The 6,139-nt window shown below is 41.5% G+C and overlaps 1 protein-coding gene across 2 annotated transcripts in view; it reads left to right on the top strand.

Annotated features, from left to right (window-relative positions):
* The first annotated feature begins 285 nt into the window (after nt 1–285).
* Nucleotides 286–6,139, top strand: part of psd2 (pleckstrin and Sec7 domain containing 2) — a 39,911-nt gene continuing 34,057 nt past the window's right edge. Inside the window, exon 1 of one of the 2 annotated variants that reach the window (XM_005916615.3) lies at nt 286–846. The gene's annotated coding sequence lies outside the window, so the exon portion shown is untranslated. The remainder of the gene's footprint in view (nt 847–6,139) is intronic. The other variant, XM_005916616.3, reaches the window with a different exon arrangement.

The following is a 6,139-nucleotide window of genomic DNA, read 5'->3' as shown; positions in this document are numbered from 1 at the left end:
TAGGTCATGTTTTCCCTTTTCAGGCATCCTGCTGAATTCCTGTTGAAACCAAACTTCAGCATGACCAATGCAGCATCCCAGATATGACAGCTGCAGGACTTTAGACCTTGGACAACACCATCTGAATGTCTGTAAATCATCTACATGCTCTCTTTTTCTGGTCAGTTCCCAAACTTTTGTATTCACACCATTAATTCTTAATTCTAATATCTGGTGGAGAGGGGGGGGAGTAACGCCATCCAAGATCCCAGGACCTTAGTGTGGGAAAGGTTTCACCACCTTTGAGCACTCTATAGCTCTAATATCACCGGTCCAGCTGCAACTAAGCTCCAGGTCTCCAGGTTATCATCAGTGGTCAAAGAGAAGCACTTATGTCAACACAACTGTCGGCGCTAATCTTCACTGCGGGCTGCAGTGTTTGATATCAACAGGCCATCGAGACACGTCTCGTTCACACCGCGCTCTAGCCACGGGAGAGTGATGGTACTCCCAAACGGTCCGAGGAGCGGGTTTAGAGTTTCTCAGCTGCCACTCAAAGCACGCATAAGCTCCACAGTGAGGAGGAGACGGGCAGGACGCCTCCGTTCATCCGTCCATTCATCAGAAATAATCCGGACCTCCCCTAGCAGCCTGAGCAGAGGCGCGAGACGACACCACGAGCTGCTTCGGTTGGACGTCAACGTCGGGCGCGCGAGCGAGAAGGGGGGCAGCTGAGGAAGGGAGAGAAAAAAGAGCCCGTCTGTCAGTGTGTGGCGTGTGGATGTAGGGGAAGAGAGGGGGAGAGAGGACCAGTGCCGCCGCGCAACTCCCAGCATATTTCAGCATCCGACTGGACGCATTTCACCGGTGAGTGAAGATACGACACGTTTATTTTTAAGACAAACGGTCAAAGTGTGAAGATATTAACCTAGTGCGACTGTGTTAGCGCTGTTTTACCGGCGGGTCTAGCGAAGCCCATGCTGGGTGACCGTTTAGTAGTTTATTAGCGAGAGAGGCATTTCTCACAGAGGCTGTCTTTAGCTTTCCTGTTTTTCTTGCTAATGTGGGAGCAAAAATGCTCACGCGGGGCTGCAAGCCTCCTCGCGCCGGCAAGCCGTGTTTGAGGAGCTAATGTAGGCTGTGAGATATGCACCGTGCGGGCCGTGGGATTTTACGGAGGTGTGTGCGTGTCTGTGTGTTTGTGTCCCCCGAGAGGAGGCAGAGAAAAGCCTTTCCTCTGCTTTTTTAGGAGGACAAGTCGGTCTTGAAACGCGACCAAGGCACTATTTTGGAGGAAAAGAAAGACACCGGCCTCAATTGAGCTTGAACCGTGTCTCCCAGCCATCCTGTTGTCATGGTTACTGGCTCGAGGAGGCTGGGAGAACATGGTTGTCTCGCGCTGTGGTCTCTCGCTCTCTCTCTCTCCTTCGCGCACACACACGCACACACACACTGGTAGAAACAATAAGCCTCGTCTGTCTGGTGTTTGTTTATGTCTTTTTAAGTGCATTGGGGGGGGACTCGCTAGAAAAAATAACACTGGGCCAAAGCTCTCAAATCAAGTGTATCCTATACATATAAGGGCAAAGGTGAGATGTAACCATGAGACATGTACCTTGAATAACATCATACATACTCTAAATTCTTTCCATAATGTCCAAATACAGGAATATTACAGACTCTGCAAAGACACTGCTGTGTCTTTGCTCTTTCAGGATGTGGGAGGCTTCTTTTTTAACAGGTGTTTGATAGCCGCTTATTTTTTATCCCCAAAAGCAAAGTCGCTATTATCTTAATTATAGCCATTTGCATGTCTAGTCTAGATCCATTGTAATTCATTTCCCCGATACAACTGTGGGCTCTTCCCATGCAAACGTGTTGCTCGCTCTCCAGTGTATTAATTTCATACTCAAGGTGTCAGACATCCAGACACACTAGCACAGCAGCTCCACACCAAACTGTCACCTCTTGTTGTCTTTTTCTTCTTTTTAAATCATCCCACTAATGACTTTATTAGCAGATGTGGAAAAAACACAAAACATTTTACCATTCAGACTAATGTTGTGTAAATATAGGGTTTGAGATATTAAACATATACAAAACACACTGAAATTCCAAAATGACGGCAACCTATGGTAGCACTTTATAGCACAGCCTGTGACTTACGGTGTAATATCTCAACACCTACAATGCAAATACTCAGAATTATCGCTAGGTACGGTGGAATAAGGGTAACAATTTGAGTTCTTAAAGGACATAAGAAACAAATTATACTGTAAGCAATTTGAAGTAGTGAGTAACACCATGGTATTTTAGAGGAAAAGACAAACAGTATTTACACATCTTGCACTGTAATTACTCACTACTTTTAGGGACTGTATTACTGAGTAGCCTAACCTCTTCTTACATAGTGGTTACAAAGTATATATAGGGTTGTGCCATTCAAATGAGCTATTTTAAATTCAAAGCTTTAATGTAATTATTCATATTGAAAAATTCAAGGATAATTAATTCAAATTTATTGTCCCACAATAATACATAATTACAATGTAAAATGGGGAGCTTAGACAAATCAGTAATACAACCCCTAAAATCTGTGGATATATATTTTTTTCAATCCTTGAAAATTTGTTATCACCATTATTCTATAAACTATATTATATACCTTCTGTTAAGTATGTTTAAGTACTGAATATAACAGCCTAAATTCAGAAATATTACACAACGGATTTAAGGAAATTACTCCATAGTATGTGAGCTGTATTACAAATGTTTCTAAATCTACACTTTTCAAAATCACTCACATGTCACAAAGGTCTGTTATGCTTGCCGTGCATAATAATGAGTGAATTTGTATTAGAAGGTGAAAGCACCCAGGGGAATAGGCCCAAAACAAGATAAATCACCACATTATTGTAAGCATGTATTTAGATGTAAGCAGTTAGAGTGACAAAATGTGAGCGGACAGTTGACCTTGACTGCACAGAAGTGACATATTGGGGTGATTTCAGGGAGCTGGCTGACTGTTACGCTCCACTGGGCTGGTCTAGCAAGTTTTAGGCGCTGTGATAATGCTGGTGTGACTTGCAGCACAGGCATGAATGCTAAGAAAATAGCCCTGGACCACTTCCAAGTCCACATTTTCCTGACTGCTTTCACATCCTCAGCTTATAAGGAGGAAATGATGACATTATTTTCTTCCTCTCTGCATCTGTTCTTGTAGCACAACAGCATTTTTGAAAGGTGACTCTGTGCTGTGTGTGCATGTATGAGGATAGGCTGCAGGGCCAGTGCTGCACCCAGCCTACGTGTTATGAACAGGGTCAGTAGGTCATTTATAGTATAGGACTAGTCTTTCTGAGCATGTCTTACTGATAGTGTAAGAGAGGAGAAGGGAAGAACAGGGGAGGTTTGCCTTCTCTGTTCTTAGTATGCAGATCTAATATCATCTGTCAATGTTCAGCTGGCAGCTTCATGAATTAATTTTAATTACTAATTAGCTTGTAGAAAGTATTTAGAAGGCTGTCCCGGTGGTCTTAATGCTGCTCTGCGGTAGATTTTCTATTGAAAGCTAAAATAAAATGGCTGTACTGTTCCTTTTACATGTATAGCAACAGCTTATTTATTTTGATAGTATAATTTACATTTTAGAAAAAATAGGGTGATCAGCTTGATGTCAACTACTGTGGTGAAACACCAGCATTGCATTCTTCACACCACTTGACAGTATTGGGGTGCTGCCTTTTAGTAAGAAATGCTCACGGTGGCACGCAGCACAAACAAAAGAGCTGCATACAAATGCTTCTATATTAAATGAACGGGGACAGCACTGCAAACGTAATGAGGTCAGGCAAGTTGAAAATATCAATTGATGGCCTGCTCCAGCATCTAAATTCAGTGAAAGGTGGTGCAATGATGCCCAACAGAGGTATCTACGGGCAGGGGAGTGCTTCCAAAAAGATTTACTAGATAGAGAGATAGCTAGACAGAGATTAATGGATTAAGATGATTAAGTCTTCATAGAGCAGAAAACAGTTAAGGCTAGTACAATACTTATATCATATTGAAAACCAGTATCCTGATTTTCTTTCCTATTGTGTCGCTCGTTCATTTGTTAAACTCCCAGAGAATCTTGGGTAATCCTTTCCACTGCATCACATTACATTCAGTGACTGCCAATGAAATCTGGCCAGAGTGCAACACCACTTGAGGAGTCCTGTGCTTATAGGCACAAAAGTATCCTTTTTTTATGTATTTACAGAGTAAGAGAAACCAATTTTATACTTAAAGGTCAGGTTAGCCTGTTAATATAACTGTATAATGTCTTTGATTGTGGACAAGGACTGTTAAGTCTGATAAAATGGAAGCTATGAGTTTGAAAGGGACGGCACATCTATTGCTGCAATCATTCAAAATGTCCAAATGGGAATTCATGCAAATATTTCAGACTGTCTTCTCACTGGGGTTGAGTTATATGTTAACATTAGCCAGCCGACCACTGTGAGTACAGGAAGCAGTGTTTGCTAATTTGTCTGCCAAAGTGTGTGCAGCACAGACTCACCAGACTCTCAAATTTTGTATTATTTTTGCTATAGCCTTTAAATAACCAGTAGGACAAAATGAGTAAAGTTAGGGACACCTAACAAAATCTATCAAATTAGTAAATATAAAATTAGTGAGACAGTAAAGAAGACTTAAGTCCCACCCACACATAAAATGATTTACTTGTTCCAAATCGCTTTTCAATTATTGATCAGTTTGCAAGAGGATATTCCAAGCCCCCTTTGTGTAGGTAATGTATTTATATGGTAATGTATCTCATATGTCATTCACCAGTATTGCTTTAGTTCCTCGCTTCAAAGATGAGAAGACTTTAATTTATGACCCTTGACTTTACATCGGTTATTTTGCCTGTTGTTGCTACACATGGTTGCTTTTTATTGACATTATAACAGCGCTTATTCGTACACTGGCAGGTTCCCATGGTGCTACATTCATACATCATGAGAATCTCCATCAGAGCAGTCTGTCAGTATCTTTGTACAACTCTCTGATCTTGCTCAACACAACAACAAAGAAGGGAACCCTTGGGCGACCACTAAATTAGAAGAATAGCACAAAAAAGGCACAAATAATAGCCAATCGAGTGGACTAGTCTATCACTGAGCTAACACAACAGAGAGACAGATAACCATTCACACTTGCAGTCACTCTTGTAGCCAGTTTTGAACAACCAGTTATGATATAACCAGATAAAAAAACTACTGTGTATAGCTCTTAAAACTGAATTGATTATACTAATATTGTTCGTAATTTGTTCAGATATTAAATGAATGGGAGTTTGTTATAAAAACATAAGTCGATGTGTCAGTGTCTGTGTTTGATGTGATCTTGGGTGTGTCAGAATTATGCCATGTTTTCAGTCACAAAGGCTTCCCCTTTTCAATTAAAATTTAGCACGTGTACAATTTAAGTTAAATAAATATTGAACCTAAGGATCTAAAGCAGCGGCATCTTCAGCACCACTGTGAGCTTTGTGTTTCTGTAAGATCTTCTCAGCACTTTCCTTTTCACTCTTATTATCTCAGTAGTTGCTTCTCTGCTGCTTATAGAGACCAGTCATGCTTATCACCAGAGACTCCCATTGGACTGCAGCTCTGTGTCTCAGGGATCAATAAATCACACCACGGTGTATGTCTATGTGCAGTCTTTGCAGTGTGTGTGTGTGTGTGTGTGTCACAGAAGCACATGTAGACAGATAGAGAGATATAAAAGGCACAAGAGGGAAGAAAAGCTATTTAATGGCAACTTGGTCTTTTATCCATCATTCTCACTGGATTGGTGAGTTATAAGTCTAGGCGATGGCATGCTTTTAGATGTTAGACGTTGGTCACATGATTGGCAGGTTGTCTGATCACAATTAAAGGAAATTGATAACGGTTAAGAGCCCCAGTGTTCTGCTGACAAAAGTGGAATGCATGCATCCATCCTGATAGCCATTGTATATGTTGAGACACAAAGACTCAGAGACACACAGACACACACATACCCCATCTGATAACCGCTCCCCCAAACACACACACACACACACACACACACACACACACACACACACACACACACACACACACACACACACACACACACACACACACACACA

Source organism: Haplochromis burtoni, unplaced genomic scaffold (genome assembly GCF_018398535.1).
Source record: "Haplochromis burtoni strain Fernald_Lab_line unplaced genomic scaffold, NCSU_Asbu1 Contig_19, whole genome shotgun sequence".
Classification (NCBI taxonomy): domain Eukaryota; kingdom Metazoa; phylum Chordata; class Actinopteri; order Cichliformes; family Cichlidae; genus Haplochromis; species Haplochromis burtoni.
Note: the sequence above shows the minus strand (reverse complement) of the source record. Positions and strands in the feature narration are given on the sequence as shown.